Source organism: Monodon monoceros, unplaced genomic scaffold (assembly GCF_005190385.1).
Source record: "Monodon monoceros isolate NGI ecotype Baffin Bay Population unplaced genomic scaffold, NGI_Narwhal_1 Super_Scaffold_8, whole genome shotgun sequence".
Lineage (NCBI taxonomy): Eukaryota > Metazoa > Chordata > Mammalia > Artiodactyla > Monodontidae > Monodon > Monodon monoceros.
In genome coordinates, this window is record NW_021703785.1 from 27,383,844 (window position 1) to 27,404,028 (window position 20,185).

General features: G+C 38.5%; 1 protein-coding gene across 1 annotated transcript in view; it reads left to right on the top strand.

Moving 5' to 3' along the window:
- The window catches only part of LOC114888049 (zinc finger CCHC domain-containing protein 10-like), a 163,557-nt gene that overhangs the window by 107,128 nt on the left and 36,244 nt on the right, over positions 1-20,185 (top strand).

A 20,185-nucleotide genomic window follows, 5' to 3' on the forward strand; every position in this document is an offset into this window, starting at 1 on the left:
TTTATTGTGACCAAAGTGTTGATAATGCAAGAGAAGACTTATCAGGTGAATCCCAATGCTTCCATGTGCAATGACTTGCTCCTTCCAGGGTCACTGCCAAATCAAATCCTTGGTGGGAATATTTCCAGTAGCTCTATAAAGATAATTTTAAAAATAATTTTAAAGCCTGCATGTTTGAAAGTATTTTGACAAGTTTCTAAGGCTGTGCTGTTAGTCTGAATGTACCATTTCCTTCACATCTCTCAAATGGGAACTCACCAGAGATCTAACCAGTGATTTAGTGTTCATCCATGCTGGAGAGAAGCTTCAATGGTTCATTAATGAAGGCAGATTCCCACTCCTGTTGCCTTTGATTCTGGTTTTAATATAAGCTTCCTATCTGTGTGACTGTCACGGGCATAACACAGCACAGAGACGGCAGCTGAGAAACCAGAAAGTTATTTTTCAATCACATATAGGCAGCCTCATTCATTATACCAAAAAAATAAATTACTACTACTAATAAAAAATGTAACCTTTTCATATCACCCAAGTGACTCTTGAGTGTATTGTTTCTAAGTGGTTGTCAGTGTATGAAGCTCTCTCCTGTTGCATATGAAATTAAAAGTTATTTTGTCCTGAGATCCTTTTTTAGAAATTTACATTAATTCTGTATTATTCTTCTCCATTCTGTATAATTCTTTTTCTAGCTAACAATTATTTTGCATGACCAATAGAGAATTGCAGCACCTTTGGCTGTGTAGATACTGAATGACTTGTGATACTGGAAAAGTAACAAGGAAACAAAGTAAGACAAGCAAAGTAAGGATAACTGGATTTTATATATCAAAATCTCTTGATGATAAGGAGACTTCTTTGCTATTTTTCCTAAAGAAGCAGTGCTTCACTCATTGCATAAACCAAACACAAATGAAAAAGAACAGGGTCAAAGGATGCTTTAAAAATCCATTTGCTGGACTTCCCTGGTGGCGCAGTGGTTAAGAATCTGCCTGCCAATGCAGGGGACACGGGTTCGAGCCCTGGTCGGGAAAGATCCCACATGCCGCGGAGCAACTAAGCCCGTGTGCCACAACTACTGAGCCTGCGCTCTAGAGCCCGCGACCTACAACTACTAAGCCCACATGCCACAACTACTGAAGCTAGGCCTACAGCCCGAACTCCGCAACAAGGGAAGCCACCGCAATGAAAAGCCCGCGCCCCGCAACGAAGAGTTGCCCCCGCTCGCCGCAACTAGAGAAAAGCCCCGCACAGCCAAAAATAAATAAATAAAAATTCATTTGCTTCTTCTCAATGGCAAAGTACTACCTGGAGTTTTGTTTTTTTTTTTTCAACAGAAGAGATGAAAATGTCTCTTTTTAAGTAGCTCAGTAAGACAGGGAAGCAGAGAAGTTAGGAATGAGCTTAAAAGCACTGATACAATCTGAGTATCCCAGGCCTAATTCTGATAGAGAAGGGCTCCCATTTGACCCAATACCCAGGAGACTTGCATTAAATATCTGGGCTTAGGTGGTTCACACCAAAGCAAATGGGCAGCAGAAGATGGAGTGCATGATGCTACCTCACATTTCAGCAGTAACTGGATAAAAAGAGAAGGATACAAAATGAACCATGGTGTCCTAGATTAGATCCTGGAACAAAGAGTATTAGTGGAAAAACTAGTGAAATCCGAATAATGTTTGTAGCTTAGTTAATAGTATTTTCCCAAAGTTAGTGTCTAAGTTTTGAGAAATATATCATGTTAAGTGATGTGTTAACATGAAATAAAACTAGATGAAGCGTTGACAGGAACTCTCGTGCTGTCTCTGCAACATCTCTCTAAATCTAAAATTATTCCAACATAAAAAAGTAACAAAAAGAGAGATGAGAGAGATAGCAAGAATGGTAGTTCTTGATTCCTCTTCAGCTGTTGGCTCATTGTTATAGAAGAAATATAAAATCTAAAATAAGATTATCACTCAATAACATATCCCATCAACAGACACAGAAATTATAATACCACTAATTTCCATAATTGCCAAAGTGAAAGACAACTGACTATTGTTAGGCTGGGTTCACATAACCACTCACGTCCAAGTTTCATTTTCTTCCCTCAGCTTTGTATGTATAGAGTCTAACACATCATTCCACACTTGTCCAGAAAACATAAGCTCTATGTTCTAGATCCCAATTAATTAAAATAATTGAGACCGGGCTTCCCTGGTGGCGCAGTGGTTGAGAGTCTGCCTGCCGATGCAGGGGACACGGGTTCGTGCCCCGGTCCGGGAAGATCCCACATGCCGCGGAGCGGCTGGGCCCGTGAGCCATGGCCGCTGAGCCTGCGCATCCGGAGCCTGTGTTCCACAACGGGAGAGGCCACAACAGTGAGAGGCCCGCGTACCGCAAAAAAAAAAAATAAAAAAAATAAAAAAAATAATTGAGACCCCATAGCATACACCAGCCATTATTCAGAACAAACACAAGGTTCGGTGACTGTTTATTTACAAATAAGGGAAAATTAAAATTGATCCTATACACAGCCATTAAATAGAGGTATAATGTCTATCATGTTCAAATTCAACTAAGAAAGGAATAAAATTTACACACTGCAGACGGAAATCCCTTTCATATGCTCTGAGTTTCTCAACTGCTCTATGCCTCAGTTCCTTCATCCAAAAGTCCCCCAAATCAGAGCTGGTAATACAAACATGTGGGTTCTAGGTTTGCTGAAAAGATTAAATGAGGTAACGGAGGCCCATTCCTGATCGTAAGCATTCAGTAACATTTTATAACAGTTTCTTCATCACTAGGAATCCCAGGGCTGTTGACGCAAAAGCTATTGGTGAAAACAGAAAGTCATAGATGGGAATGGGTCTAAACTTCAGGCCCTAAAGCACTCTGTGTGCCTTCTAAATAGCATAAAACTGCTGTTAAATGAAACTGGCTACAGGTAGCAAGCCAATATAAGTGGGTGGATGTGAGATGAGGCCAAATTAGAGCTGAACAAAATTCAGCCTGCATTCCCAATGCTGAATTCTTACATAGTTTTCCATAATGTTTGTTTCAGTCTTGAGGTACTCTGTCAAGCTAATGGATGCTGACAGAGCAATGCAAAAAGTGCCAGTGTAAATCCGAGCTGTTAACTGAAGAGATAATGTCTCCTTTCTGTTGCTTCGGTTGGGACAATTTGAAACAGAATTTCGAGTTTGTAGACAATACATTCTCTCAAAATAAGAGATGTTCTCAGTATCTTCCTTGGGAACTTCAACAACAGGTGTTTGGCTTCTTGGATGGATGGATGCGGTCTTGGACGTCACCTCTTCCAAATTTGAGCCTTCAGGGGCCTCTCTTACCCTCATGAGCAGCACCACAGCGTTTAACACGGCTAACTGGCAGCCACGACGATGTCCCTCTCTGAAGTGCCACTTCCTTTTTGGAAGGTAAAAGCAGTGCGGCCATGGTTAGCTCAGCACCCGTGGGCGGGTTAGAAGCCATACTGGGACTCCTTTCCCATCCTGTTTTTGTTCTGAGATCACAGCCTTAACACGTTATCCGCTTAATCAATTCTGCCATCTAGTGGGCACTTCCCATGCTACCGCTTTTCCTTCGGGGCTTTCCCTGTCCGATTGCGGGGCAGTTGGTAGTAGGTGGGGAAGGGAAACCGTAACCCTCCCATAAGAAAATAATCATTGGATAAAAGCAGGGAGAGGTTCCTGGGGCCTTACCTCCAGAAAACCAAGCAAGTAGGAGTCCTGCAGAGCTGTGTGGCTTCAGATCAGCAGACTGCAGCAGGCTCGGAGACCACCTGTTAAGCGAAAATCCCAAAATCTTCAAAGACCTTCCAATGCCAAAAACCTGTGATGAAAATCCTCCTGCGTTTCAACCATCTTTGAAGGCAGCCCCTGGTTAGCCCTGCCCCCTCCTTTCACCGAGAGCTGAGTGTGCCCCCCTCTGGGCACCATGCAGATATTTTTGAAGAAAAAGAAAGGTTATTTGTTTTTCTACAGACATACAGGGAAGATCTATGGCTACCTCTAACTCCACACTCTTTGCTTTCTAACGTACTAATGTCTGAAAACCCTGATATTAATGAAGTGTCATATTTTAATCATCAAATTAAGACAATGTACTAATAAAAATATCATTTCATAATTGAGCCTGCCATACCCTTTATATTGCCATTAGAGACCAGGTATAGAGATCTTTGGGATATACTATCAAGCTGGGAAAATAATGATTTCCATGATTACAGAAGTATTTCCAGAATATTGATTAAAAAAGCAAGCAATGAAAGGGGGAGGGGGGGATAGGGAGGATGGGAGGGAGAGGAAAAAAAAAAGCAAGCGATGGAAGGCTTATTCAAGAATAAAAATAGAATTTCAGGAAAAACCAAAATATTAGAAGTGTTCACAGCATTTCAAATAAACATAGATTCATCAGGAATTTTTTACATTTGTGTTACCATTAACCTGAGAGCAACTTGAAAGATTTCCCCAAGAATCAGTATAGTGAATGCTGCAAAATAGAAAACTTCACGATCTTTTTCTTGTTATAAAATAAATACCAGTTTATTTATAACCCTGGGGGTAAGAGAGGCCCCTGAAGGCTCTAATTTGGAAGAGGTGACATCCAAGACCGCATGAATCCATCCAAGAAGCCAAACACCTGATTTAAATATTGTTGACGTACACATATTTTGTATTAAACTTTTGATTGTGTTTTGTTGAGGTGCTTCTTGTTTTGTGTTTCTGCTGACTTTCCCTTATGGTTACCATTTCCTTATGTAGTTTATAATTTTTATTGTGAGCTCATCTTCAGTTAGTATTTTATTACTGCCGCCGTAGTTTTTTTGTAGTTTGTTTGTTTTTCCTTTGGAGGTCTTGTACACTCTGCATTATGGAAGAATCCCTGTGTTTGTTCACACAGAATGCCCCAGAGATTTTGTTAGTCTAGGACTAGATCTTCCACTAACTTCTCTACTTGGGAATTGTACACAACATGGATGTATAAGTTTGGATTCTGTACTTGAGAGTTTTATTTCTCATGGGACATTTATATCTTCTTTCAGAGATAAGCATTCTTGACTCTTCCCAGGCTCTTCTTTAAGAAAGAGGCAGCCCTCCCAGGCTGCTGGTTTTACCTTCCATGCTTCTATATTTGATTTCATGGATCTATATTTGCTTGTCAGTGTCCCAAGGACCAGAGCCTTCATTTATATGCTTACACTTGCCTATGGTTACTCTCCTTAACTCTGCAGCTAGGAATTTTCTTGTCTTTCTTTCTAACCCATTTTTGTATTTTTACTAAAACAATACTGGTATATTTTATGCAGCATTAAATGAGTTTTCGTTAAGGGGAAGTAGTTCATATTAGGTCAGTCTACCACATTGCTGGAACTCAATTCTTTCCCTGTCTATATGTTGTTTCATATAGTTGAAGTGGTCTCTTTGTCCTTACACCAAATTACTTCTTGAATTAGAGGAAAAAAAATAAGTCATGTCATTCAACCCCTTCCAAGCTTCCAGGGTCAGAATCTAAGTCCTGCTCCATCTGTCTTTCTACTTAGACATATCCAGTGCTGCCATCTGTTTCTAACACGTTTTATATTATGGTGTTGTGACCAATGCTTTTTGACCTTTATTAAGAACCACTAGGGTGTGAGAGTACCAAAATGTATAAATAATGAACTCAATATTCTTCTAAAGCAAGTCGTTCACCACACAATCATACGGAGTTACATTAAAATCCATGAACTCAATTTTTTTAGAGCTGGAAAGTATCTTAAAAACCATCTCACTGTAACCAACTTTTATAAATGAGAAAACCAAGGCCCTGAGAGTTCAAGAACAATTTCCTAAATTCTTTGCAATACCTCTACCAAAATAGCAACATTCTAATGTTAAAATAAGTATCTCTTTAATTAAACTTATTAATCTCTCCATTAAATTTATTAACAATAAATCTTAAAGCTATTATCTGGGCATGTGGATAGTTGTCTATGCAATGTATAACATTTTTGTTTTAATTTTCTAACGTTTTAGAGTTCTCTTACATTGTATTTGGTTCAAACAATTTCATCATTTTTTAAAAAATTTCAACGTGATTCATGGAAACGGCTAAATGCCAACTAACAGTCTTTATAAACCAATATAAGCCATTTTGCAGGTACATTTGTAAATGTTTTATCAACATTTTACTATATTAGTAAATCCTCAGACTATATGGATCGCATAAACTTTTCTTCTCTCATTTTATTTTTGGTTTTACTTTTGTGTAATCTGTGTTTCTTTTTATTTTTTGTTGGTTCTGAGGTGGATTTTACAGGAAGATGGAATCCTATGAAGATGGCGTAACAGGTAAAGTACACTTTGCTACCTTGCTAAGGCAGTTCCTTTCACACCCACTGCCCTGACTTGAAGAGTTCCTGAATCTCAGTGAGAAACTTTTCTGTTCACAAGGATTTCAGTATAACATTTTATCTTTTCCCCAAGTGACTCAATTCCTTTTTCCTGAGAACTTGGAGATAATTTGTTTAAAACTTTTCATGGCCAACTTTTTCTCTCTGGACAAAAGTAATAACTCCATACACATTTCCCTAATATGTCAGTTATACAAAGGGAATATTAGCAACAAGGTTTAAATAGATTGATTCTTAATTCTTAGTATCTGAAAAGAATACATAAACAATGATTTTCCCAAGGGCCGATGCTAATGCTGGGCTAGAATGACAGCCTAAAATTCATTTCGTATTTAGATTAGGGCAGATATTAGCTTCTCCCCCAAACACATAACCCCCTGGCAGGCATTTTAAATTTACACTCATTCAAGAGATGATATTGAGGATGTGGTATTTTTTTCAAAAACTGGCACAAACATTAGATAACTAATGTGTGAAAAGGCACATTGATATTAAAATGCTACAGGAGGCCTGGCTCTCCGAGGTTTGGTTTTAGAAAGTAGTACATGCCAGATGTTTCAGGGAAAAGCATAAAATCTACATTATGTGCCTAATTGTACTGTATTACGTCACAGAGATGGGGATTTTTTTTTTTCCCTGACCACAGCTGGTGATAACAATATGCCCTGGAGCATGAAAGAATCACGCACCCTGAATATAAGGCAGCTCCTTACTGTGTTTTTTTCTGAAAGGGTGGGGAAAATTTTAGCTTCAAACATCTCTATGTACAGCAACGATAGCACTCTCTATTTAACAGTCTATGACTGTGGGCTAAAATACTAACCAGACTAGCCAGTACTATGAGGAATGAACTGAAGAAGGAAGACCGTGGCAGTAAAGTATATACTATTGCAGATCTGGGTACTGGACAAACTATGTTTATAAGAGGGTACCACTGGGATTCCAAAAAGCCCCTGGTATTAATGAGGAGCTTGCCTTGTTAAAACATGTCACGGAATTGAGCTGGTCCCAATAGGCTACTTTTCTCTCATTATGTCAGGAGCTGGCCATACAAAGGAAGGAGTAGAGGAGTGAAAAGTGTTACAATGGAGTAGTCATGTTGTGCCTTTCAAAACGGATGTCCACCATTGCCCGAGTAAAACAGGAGTAGAGCCTTCCAGCCTTGCTTCCTGCTACATCCTTACCTAGAAATACAGTATTTCTATATCAGCAAAGAATACTCTCTAGACATGGTGTTTATTGCACATTATACAAAATAATTTTTGGATGTAAAAATGTTTCTGTCACTCCCTCAATTTTTTTCTTCCTGTTAACACATAATGCAGGCCATCTACAAGGGATGTCAAACTTTTAGAGTAAGTCACATACCATATACTACAGTCCAATTTTGTATAGGCTAACACCTATCTCCAAAAAAGAACTGGATTATTTTTAAAACAGATTTATTAAACTTAAGTTTTTTCTTTAAAAAATGTCTCTCTTATATGCTAAATTATTAGTATACAAAATTATACTCAGGTAAATACCCAACTCTTAGGAACTCAAAATTTTTGATCCCGACACACTTAATGATAGATGGAATATGAGTTGCTTTTTATTTTGAAGTTAGAATGCCTCAGAGAAATTAAATGACTTTCCTTTCCTTTATTTTTCAATATAAAAATTTTGTCCAAAAAAATTTACCAAACTTCGCAATATTTGCATCACATGGTCATGGAGCATGGTAGACAGAGGTCCTGTTTGCCTTCCTGGAATATATATTTTCCCTGTCATCAGCTTTCATGTTCCTATTGCTCTTTCTCAGTCTTTTTACTTTCCCTGAGTTCTGTCTCATTCTCTTGTATCAGAATCTCCAAACTGCATTTCATTTTTTTTAAACTTAAAAACTTACTGTCAATGCAGTGCAGATGAATATGTGAACTGTGCTGTAAACTTTCAATGGAAATAACAGTTTTGTGTCATACTGCCATCTAATGGTGTCCATGATGCTGGACTTCTTCCATAATTAATTGTACATATTTTTTAATTAATTAATTTTTAAAATTTGGCTACGTTGGGTCTTCATTGTTGATTGCGGGCTTTCTCTAGTTGTGGTGAGCAGGGGCTACTCTTCCTTGTGGTGTGCGGGCTTCTCAATGCAGTGACTTCTCTTGTTGTGGAGCACGGGCTCTAGGCACGCTGGCTTCAGTACTTGTGGCACGCGGGCTCCGTAGCTGTGGCTCATGGGCTCTAGAGCACAGGCTCAGTAGTTGTGGCGCATGGGCTTAGTTGCTCCTCAGCTTGTGGGATCTTCCCGGACCAGGGCTTGAACCCATGTCCCCTGCATTGACAGGTGGATTCTTAACCGCTGCGCCACCAGGGAAGTCTCAATTGCACATATTTAATAGGAGAACAAGTTATTAATTAAAACACAATTCCCAGATTTGAAGAATTTTTAGAAAAAATGTTTTATATAATGAAAAGAATGAACACATTTAAAACCAGTTTTCATGTTTTAAGTTGTTTGCATATTAAAATAGTGGATTCTTTAGAGCTGATTTTAATATCAAACAGATTAATCCAGGATATTTACTTCTGTAGGCTTGTACTCTGATCATTTCTCTCTGAGCTATAGCCAAAGACTTTCAATAATTATCAACCTCCCTATTATTTGATAATTCACAAGTAGCATATGGATTTATTTCTTCATTTGTGTACATTTCCTGAGATTTTACTTTGGGGCTGGCAAGACCCATAGGTATTTCCTCTTAAAAGACAAGCATGTATTTCCTTCAGTGGTTCTATCATACTCATAGGAAGTAGTCATCTTTATGGAGGGAGAACGGAAAAGCAATCTGACCAGCTCTAGTTCTAGTTTCTTCCAGTTCTGTAGCTGCTTCAAGCACTCAGTATTACCTTGGCTGAGGAATTTACTTCCTGAACTTCAGTTATCTTACCTCCTAGTTGAAAGGGTAGTTTATTTCTAAGTTGCCCCATAGCTTTAAAAGAATGTCATTTTCATGTCATATCCATCTAGGATACGTGTAGGATCATAATGTAATTCGACATCATGGGCAAAAAGTCTTTACAGTCATAGCTCTGTGCCTGAAACCATTTGATACAGCTAGAGGTAGAAAATAATGATTATTCATCAGGTAAATAAATTCTAGCTACTTATTAAGAACACTCTTATCCCCATGTTGCTAATCTGGTTTATCATATTATCTGAAAAATAAGCGATTGCAAGATGATATTTTTAACCACGAAGTAAGAGAATGTACACAGAATAAACATGAGCCTATTATGATTAAAATAATATTCAAGATAATATATTTTATCTATGTATGTGTATGCTATGTTTATATAATATGCATGGAGAAACAAAGAAGCATGTGAATTATTCTGACATAGTATATTTTAGGTGTAGTAGAGCTTTGCTCTAAGTCACTATCAATGTAAAATAGCAGGGAGAAGAATAAAATAGTATATAGTTAAAAACAAGAATAAAATAATAACAGACTAAAATCAGGATTACAGAAGCTCATTAAATCAGACGGAGACAGGTAGCTACCTAATGCACAAAGAATAGCAGAGCTTGGAACAACACTGACAAAATTCTCTTCAATTTTACTCAAACTCCTAATTTAGAAGCTTCCATTAAAACATGAATTTAATACTTCTGGATCCATCTCACGAGGTTCATGATTTCAGAAATCTTAAATGTGTAAAATTGTCTCTTAAAGCAATTTAATGTTTTCAATTAATCACTGTACTTACTAAGACGGAGAATTCAGGAGGTTTTAATTTTTTTTAAAGCCTAGTGACTGTAGAGATGGTAGAAAACAGCTGGGAAAGTTTGTGTTCAAGATTAGAAATAAGTTTACATACTCTCATGCTTTCTCTTCCTTCCCTTCCCTTCCCTTCCCTACCCTTCCCTTCCCTACCCTTCCCTTCCCTTCCCTTCTCTTCTTTTCCATTTTTTCCTTTACTTTTTGATAATTTTCACTTATGTTAAGCAGGTCTTAAGGAAAACATGAAGTGAGAAAGGGCCATTCATTTGGTCTTCTCTGCCAAGAGGTGGTCAAGAATCAGCTGGGAAAAAAAATAATCCATCATTCCACAGTCTTGTATACATGATAAACTCTCAAGGATTTATAGTGAAATAAAAATATTTACTGTCTGGATGCGTTTCTCAGAAACAGAGAAACAACATCTAACTCAGAGTGCTAGGGGTGTTATCTGATACTACAGACAGAAAAGCAATATGTTTCACAAACACACAAGTAATAAAATCCTTGAGTAAGTTCTGAAGGGAGAACGAAGAGCCAGAGGAAAGAGGCAAGGGCTACAAATCATTCAGAAGATTTAGGTTATAAACCAGAGCCCAGTCTGCACGCCCAAAGAAGAAAGAGTCCCAGAATGGGAAAATTAAAGTATCTCAAAATTTGTCAGTCATCAAAAGCACGATTTTGAGTTCTTTGGGTGTTTGTGTGTCCTGTTGGGCTTTTCTGACCTAGATTAGTCTAGTTACTCAGAACACAGCAGTATAGCTTTGCAGTAACGTTGCCCCATGGCTTAATTTCCCAATTAAACTTAAACAAATTTCTCAAACGCTCATAAAACCCTTGGTGGCAAGATCAGTGCACCTGAATATTTAATTATTTGAATGTCAGTCTGAGACATAGATAATTGGCAGCTAATAGAAGATGCCTAAGACCCGAAAACAAAAGATTCTTCTATGGTTGATCAGGGAATCAGTGAATAAATTTACCAAAATAGAGATACTTTTTTTCATTGTCTTTATCCTAAAGAAGTGGAAAGATACTAGAAAACTGAAAAGATATAAAAAATAATTAAGATAGAAGAAAAAAAGATCATTGAATTGTAATTTTTTTCTAGAGGCTGAACTTTGTCTGCAGATAGATGATAGAACTAGTAACATTAAGAGACCATCTATGTATATCTCCAGACTAAGTGATTGTCTATCAGAAAATATCAGGCTTAGCCTGGCTGAAAATATGCTTCCTTCTTTGGCTATAATATTTCAACATAAGTAAATATGAAGCTCAGAAAAATAAATATATGTATCAGACAACATTTACAAAATAAAATTAATCTACCGACCCTCATAAATCAACTTAATTATATACCTAGTGGAATGGCTTGAGCCTTGGCTGGAAGATGATAAACCAGAGGTGGTGGTAAAAGAGTTATTGAGCTCAGGAGGGGTCCCAGTGGGAAGCCCAGGGAATTAGTGCTGGGCTCGGTCTTACTTTACATCTTAATTACTGATTTCAAAGAAAGGCTAAACTGCACATTAACTAATTTGCAGCTGGTACTGAACTGGCAAACACTGGGAATTGCAGATTAAAAATCCAAAGGGATTTTAAGGAGTTAGAAATAGGAATCGGTAACATCCAACCCTTTAAGTAATAATAACAATGATGTTGATGGTGATAAAACAAAAACTCTGGATAAATTCTTTCGTGGAGACATCATGAAGAGAGATGTGAAAGAAAATATTCCTCTTCAAGACATTGAGTCAGGAAACCTAATGTGCAGAAGCACTGAGAGAGCAAACACTGAAACAGATGCAGTTGAAAGGGCAGGAATACAGGATTAGAAAAGTGTATTTCCTTGATCAAAAATCAGCCTGGCCAGCTCCCCTTCACAAGGCTGAGAAATATGATCACTAGCACATCACCACTATGTGTTCATAGCCTTCCTACCACTTGGCTCCTCAAGTAGCAGCCTCTAATTCTTACCCTTCATATTGATTTTCCTCTTGGAACTAAGAGATTCTTTAATTTGAGATTCTAAAACATGTGATGTCTGTGAGAAACAGAAGACATTATGATTGGCATCCCTGTTTGCCTTTCATCTTTTTCAACCTCCAATGGCAGCAGGCTGAGGTGTGGTAAGATAAAATACAAAAAGAATATACCCATAGCATCTGAGAGAACAAGATGACTGGGAAAAGCTGTTATCAATGAAAAAAATTTCAAAAATTGTCTGAAAGCCAGAAAGGATGGAAATGAATTTTGAAATTAAACAATGGGTAGGGCTTCCCTGGTGGCACAGTGGTTGAGAGTCCGCCTGCCGATGCAGGGGACAGGGGTTCATGCCCGGGTCCGGGAAGGTCCCACATGCCGCGGAGCGGCTGGGCCCGTGAGCCATGGCCGTTGAGCCTGCGCGTCCGGAGTCTGTGCTCCGCAACGGAAGAGGCCACAACAGTGAGAGGCCCACATACCGCAAAAAAAAAAAAAAAGAAAGAAAGAAATAGGGGTAGATGTATATCATTTAGAGCTATGAAGGTAATTTTCACCACAAACTAAAAGAGACAGGTAAAAGAGCTTACTTTCAGGACTTCCCTGGTGGCACAGTGGTTAAGAATCAGCCTGCCAATGCAGGGAACACAGGTTTGAGCCCTGATCCAGGAAGATCCCACATGCCGCGGAGCAACTAAGTCCATGCACCACAACTACTGAGCCCGCGAGCCATAACTACTGAGCCCATGTGCCACAACTACTGAAGCCTGCGTGCCTAGAGCCCGTGCTCTGCAATAAGAGAAGCTACCGCAATGAGAAGGCCGCGCACCGTAACAAAGAGTAGCCCCTGCTCGCCACAACTAGAGAAAGCCCGAGAAAGCCCACGCACAGCAACGAAGACCCAACGCAGCCAAAAATTTAAAAAAAGATAATGCTCAAGCCCTGCTTCTTCCATGAAGCCTGACCACCCCCACCCTGAAGGATGGGAATAAGCACTGTAATCCCATCATTTACCTTCTTCACCAGTTTTTCTCCACCTTTCCTTCCTGATCATCCTTCTTTCTTCTCCCTGACAAATATTTCCTGATACTCTACCATGTGAAAGGCTAATTTGCCAACTGGTCATGGACTATTTGTAAGTCTCTTCTATTGCTACTGAGCTTTTCAAGTTTCTTGATTGGTCTCTCTAGCCTGAATATAAGCTCTATGAGGATAAAGGAACGCCTTTCATACTTCTTTATATATCTCACAATGCTTAGGACTGTGTTTTCAACAAACTAGACTCTTGATGAATATTTTTGGTTAACTGGGTCAGTGTATGATTACTTGCTTTTATAACTTTTTAAATAGAATGATAACATTTAACTTAATTTAATTAACCTTAAATCAGTGTGAAATCTGGATTTTATGAGACAGTGTAGCACAGACATAAAAATTGAAAGAATTTGGAGACTGAATTGATTCCTAGTTCTGTCGCTTCCTAGCCATGTGACCTGGGATCAGCTACTTAATCTACCTTTGCCACAGTTTTGTCATAGATAAATGTGGCTAATAAAATATCTAAAATACTTCCTAGTGCTGTTGTAAGGATCAAGTGAGACATACAGTGTTCAGGATTGAGCCTAATATGCTGCAAGTGTTCTATAAACTTCAGATACTTTGTTATTTTCAGGACAAAAGAACCTCAAAATCTCCATTGCTTAACTCCTAACAGGTTTGTTTTACTCACACAAAGTCCACTGTATGTCAATGGGAGGAGGAGGTACACAGGGGGACTCTGCTCCACAGAGGCACTCAGGTACCTAGGCCAATGGACTTTACCTGAGATGTGTTCAGTGAGCTCAGCAGTGGAGGAGACAGCTGGGGTGGAGGGCTGGATCTTTTACTTGTGGACCAATAAGTGACACACATCATTCACGGCTGCCCAACTGCAAGAACAGCAAGGGGCTGGAAAGTGTGTGGGAGGACATTAAATGATTAGTGGACCTCCTGTGTCAGCCACAGATAATATGGATCTATGGAGAGAAAATGACAGAAAGCAGAGGTACAACCTAAAAGCCCCCCAAATCATAAGGTTATTCTGAATCAGATTTCAGAAATATAAATTTTTGAAGCTAAGCTACTGAATTAAATGCTCTAATGTAAGATTTATTGTTGGTCTGATCTGGAAATTAGTATCTCCAACAAATTTGATTGATACTATTCATGTTTTTAAATAATGTTTCAAACTTATTCAGAAATCGGAGCTGGAAGGGATCTTGTTTTTAGAACAAAAAGTTGATCTTCAGGAACAAGGCAAGGGTGTCCACTCTCACCACTATTATTCAAAATAGCTTTGGAAGTCCTAGCCAAGGCAATCAGAGAAGAAAAAGAAAGAAAAGGAATCCAAACTGGAAAAGAAGAAGTAAAACTGTCAGTGTTTGTAGATGATATGATACTATATATAGAAAATCCTAAAGATGCCACCAGAAAACTACTAGAGCTAATCAATGAATTTAGTAAAGTTGCAGGATACAAAACTACACAGAAATCCCTTGCATTCCTATACACTAACAATGAAAGATCAGAAAAAGAAATTAAGAAAACACTCCCATTTACCATTGCAACAAAAAGAATAAAATATCTAGGAATAAACCTACCTAAGGAGGCAAAAGACCAGTATGCGGAAAACTATAAGACACTGATGAAAGAAATCAAAGATAACACAAACAGATGGAGAGATATACCATGTTCTTGAACTGGAAGAATCGATATTGTGAAAATGACTATACTACCCAAAGCAATCTATGTATTCAGTACAATCCCTATCAAATTACTAATGTCATTTTTCACAGAATTAGAACAAAAAATTTTACAATTTGTATAGAAACACTAAAGACCCTGAATAGTCAAAGTGATCTTGAGAAAGAAAAACAGAGCTGGAGGAATCAGACTCCCTGACTTCTGACTATACTACAAAGCTATAGTAATCAAGACAGTATGGTACTGGCACAAAAACAGAAATATAGATCAGTGGAACAGGACAGAAAGTTCAGAGATAAAACTACACACCTATGATCAACTAATCTATGACAAAAGAGGCAAGAATATACAATGGAGAAAAGACAGTCTCTTCAATAAATGGTGCTGGGAAAACTGGACAGCTACATGTAAAAGAATGAAATTAGAACTCTCCCTAACACCATACATAAAAATAAACTCAAAATGGATTAAAGACCTAAATGTAAGGCCAGCCACTATAAAACTCTTAGAGAAAAACATAGGCAGAACACTCTTTGACATAAATTGCAGCAAGATCCTTTTTGATCCACCTCGTAGAGTAATGACAATAAAAACAAAAATAAACAAATGGGACCTAATTAAACTTAAAACCTTTTGCACAACAAAGGAAAACATAAACAAGACAAAAAGACAGCCCTCAGAATGGGAGAAAATATTTGCAAATGAATCAATGGACAAAGGATTAATCTCCAAAATATACAAACAGCTCATGCAGCTCAATATCAAAAAAACAAACAACCAATCAAAAAATGGGTGGAATACCTAAATAGACATTTCTCCAAAGAAGACATACAGATGGTCAGCAAACACAGGAAAAGATGCTCAACATCGCTAATTATTAGAGAAATGCAAATGGAAACTACAATGGGATATCACCTCACACTGGTCAGAATGGCCATCATCACAAAAATGTACAAACAATAAATGCTGGAAAGGGTGTGGAGAAAAGGGAACACTCTTACACTGTTGGTGGGAATGTAAATTCATACCGCCACTATGGAGAACAGTATGGAGGTTCCTTAAAAAACTAAAAATAGAACTACCATATGACCCAGAAATCCCACTCCTGGGCATATACAGGAGAAAACCGTAATTCAGAAAGCTACATGCACCCCAACGTTCATTGCAGCACTATTTACAATAGCTAGGGCATGGAAGCAACCTAAATGTCCATCAACAGATGAATGTATAAAGAGGATGTGGTCCATACAATGGAATATTACTCAGCCATAAAAACGGATGAAATTGGGTCATTTGTAGCGACATGGATGAATCTAGAGTCTGTCATAGAGAGTAAAGTAAGTCAGAAAGAGAAAAACAAATTTCATATATTAACACATATATGTGGAAAACTGGTAAGGATGATCTCATTTGCAAAGCAGAAATAGAGACACAGATGTAGAGAACAAACGTATGGATACCAAGGTGGGAAGGGGGGGTGGGATGAACTGAGAGATTGGCATTGACATATATATACTACTATGTATAAGATAGATAACTAATGAGAACCTACTGTATAGCACAGGGAACTCTACTTGGTGCTCTGAGGCGACCTAAATGGGAAAGAAATCCAAAAAAGAGGGGATATACGTATACATATGGCTGATTCACTTTGCTGTCCAGCAGAAACTAACACAACATTGTAAAGCAACTATACTCCAATAAACATTAATTAAAAAAAAAGAAGTCTGGGCTTCCCTGGTGGCGCAGTGGTTGAGAGTCCGCCTGCCGATGCAGGGGACACGGGTTCGTGCCCCAGTCTGGGAAGATCCCATATGCTGCGGAGCGGCTGGGCCCGTGAGCCATGACCGCTGAGCCTGCGTGTCCAGAGCCTGTGCTCCGCAACGGGTGAGGCCACAAAAGTGAGAGGCCCGCATACCGCAAAAAAAAAAAAAAGGTCTAAGATAGTCATCAAGCTTTTTAAAGTTTCAGAAGGAAATTCCACTAACAGCTGAGTCATCCAGGAGTCCAGATTCAGTCTCCAGCCCGGCTCAGGACCTTTCTACACACTAGACAATCATTATTGGCTTGTTGAAGTCCTAACCACCAGTACCTTAGACTGTGGCCATATTTGGAGATAAGGCCTTTAAAGTGTTAATTAAGGTTAAATAAAGTCTTCGGGATGGGGTTCTAATCCAATAGGACTGATGTCCTTATAAGAAGAGGAAGATACACCAGGGATGCACACACACAGAGGAAAGAACTTGCAAGGACACAGCAAGGAGGCAGCCGCCTGTAAGCCAAGGAGAGAAACCTCAGGAGAAGCCAAATCTGCTAACACCTTGATCTTAGACTTCTAGCCTCCAGAACTGTGAGAGATAATTTTTTATTGTTTAAAAAAAAAAAGTCTGAATTCAAATATCTTTTTCTCCTATATAGAAATGAAACCGAATGCACATATTAATTTTGCCCTGACTGAATTTGTATGCCTGTGAAATCAAATAACAATAAAATATAATTAAAAACTTAAAAAATAAAATAAATAAAAAGTTGATCTTAACATTTAGCCATTATATTCAGGGTATATATGCTGAAGTTTTCCATACTAAGGCTGCACTTCTTATTTGCTGCCAGCAAGGGGAGTTGTAAGAACTTTTAAGCTTCTCCACTATGATGCTAAAATGAGAATCTAAAAGGGAATGGAAAAAAGGTTACAGATTTAAATGAATCACTTCCCTAAATCATCAGGGTTCCCTGCAGAGGGACAGAAATACCTTGTAATGCTTCTGAATATTGCATCCGATAGAGTAGCAAAGGGCACTTTTCTTTTTTTAAACCTTTGTTGTGTAATGATGCTCCTAAAATTTTTCTCTAGTTTTGTTTTGTTTTTCCTAAATAAAATTAATGACTGTGGACCCACTCTTGTTTTGCACAACCTCCTGTATATTTCTGAGCCAGAAATACCAAAATACCTTACCTTTATATGAGCCTGTAAATCCTGATTTCAGGAGCGGAGGTGGAGCCCTCCCCTCTTGTATTCTTCAGACTTCCTTCCCCTTTCCCAGCACTGACTTCTGATGTCCTCTAAGTGATTGCACAACTGCTGTCCAGCTGATTATTCATCAAAGCCCATTCTCTGTGAGTAAGAGGTGAACACATTATCCTACATGGCGAACTTCCTGTCTCTTAATTCAGGAATTTAATGGAAGGGATTTGTCTCTCTGGCTCAAGAGAAAAGGTATCTGAATTGTATGTACATTTCACTTTTTCTTGTTAGTTAAACTTGAAAGTGTGAGTGATATGAAGAAAGATCAAACTGGAGTAGAGAAAGGAGATATTAATAAAATCTGCATCTAAGTTAAGAATTATTCTATTGTGCTTTTCTTTTCACTTTTCTATCTTACTTTTTTTCTGTTTGTCATTTTGTGCAATTAATTCAAATAATTCAGATCAGAAAACCAAACTTTTTTTTTTTATATGACATAGCACTTACTTAACTCTTGTCAATTTTAACCAAATACTTTCCTAAACCTCCTATCTCATTTGGTCTCTATAGCCACAAGCTATATACCTAATCTAGAACTTGACATACTGTCCATGTTTTCATGTGAAACAAAGTTAAAGTCCTCAGTGGACTATGGGATTGTCTAATTTGTTGCATAACTATATAGGGAAATGTCTTTATGCTAGAATTACAAAAAGTTATGCTCCATTATTCAGAATTTAAAACTGTATTTTCAAAAAAGCTCAACTGACTAAATAACTCTATATTCTACCTTACAGAGATTTGGTGAAAATATTATCAAAATAATTCTACTTGCTAACATGTCTACTCAGAAGTTATCATTTTTAATTGGAATTTGCCACAACTTCTCTACTATATTTTAAAAGGATTACTTTTTTTTATTAATTTTTTTTTTTTTTTTGGCCACACCACACAGCTTACAGGATCTTAGTTCCCTGACCAGGGATAGAACTCAGGCCCCAGCAGTGAAAGCACCAAGTGCTAACCACTGGACCATCATGGAATTCCCTTAAAAGGATTACTTTAAATACATTCTGCTAGGAATGAAGTCTTAAGACAGGCACATCAGCTTTTAAAAAAAGAGTACCTTATGGCACAGTGGTTAAGAATCCGCCTGCCAATGCAGGGGGTACGGGTTTGAGCCCTGGTCCAGGAAGATCCCACATGCTGCAGAGCAACTAAGTCCGTGCACCACAACTACTGAGCCCATGTGCCACAACTACTGAAGCCTAGAGCCCATGCTCCGCAACAAGAGAAGCCACCACAACGAGAAGCCTGCGCACCGCAATGAAGAGTAGCCCCTGATCCCCACAACGGGAGAAAAGCTCACGCAGCAACGAAGACCCAACGCAGCCAAAAATAAATAAATTTATTTAAAACTTTTTAAATTTTAATAAATTTATAAAAAATTTATCAAATGTTTTTAATAAAATAAATTTATTTAAAAAAGAGTACCTTAGACTAGAGTCTTCTGAAAGTTTAAGTCGTCCTCCATTAGATGCAAACAGCTTCAGCAAGGTGGGAACACCTATTCATATGCTGAAGCCTAAAATAGCCAGACCTGGCCTGGCAGTTTCCCCTCTGAGACTATCACTGTGGCATCAGGAGTATCTATCCTGCCTCCTACCATATTCCTCCATGCCAACCCTGGTTACATAGTCCCCAACACCCATTCACACACAAACCTCCGTTCAAGTTTCCACAAATCAGTCTCTGACATTCTCTCTTGCTAATATATCTATACTAAAGAGAAGGAAGATGAGGAGAGGAAAGAAAAGAAGGAGTGAAGAAGGGGAAAGAGGAGGGAGGGATCTCCACTCATAACCACCCGCAACAGTGGTGTAGAGGCACCTCTGATATTCTCTGACTTGGTCTGGTTCCATCACTGCTGGTGGCCTCTGCTGATATGCTGTCTCAATATAAATTCTGTCTGTGGTTTTTCTGAGATGACAGGCAGCTCACTGAGTCCTGCCCATCTTTAAAAACACCCTCAAAGTGTAGTTCATACACATCTTCCTTTGGCCATTCCTCCCTGGTAAGCACCGTCTTTTTGTGTCATGGCCTCTTGGTCAACTTTGAATCTTCTGCTTCCTCTTTTGAAATCTGTTCTCCTTCATATGGAGCCACAGGAACCACTGAGGTCTTCCAAGTGTTGTGGAGAACAGGGCTGGACATCCTTTTCTTTCCCCAGATCAACTACCCATGCTAGTGTATTCTGCACCAATAAGCTTTGAACATCCTGGGATCTTGGGAAGAGGGGCAGTCACCAGTGCGGTGGATTCAACATTTAAAATTCCA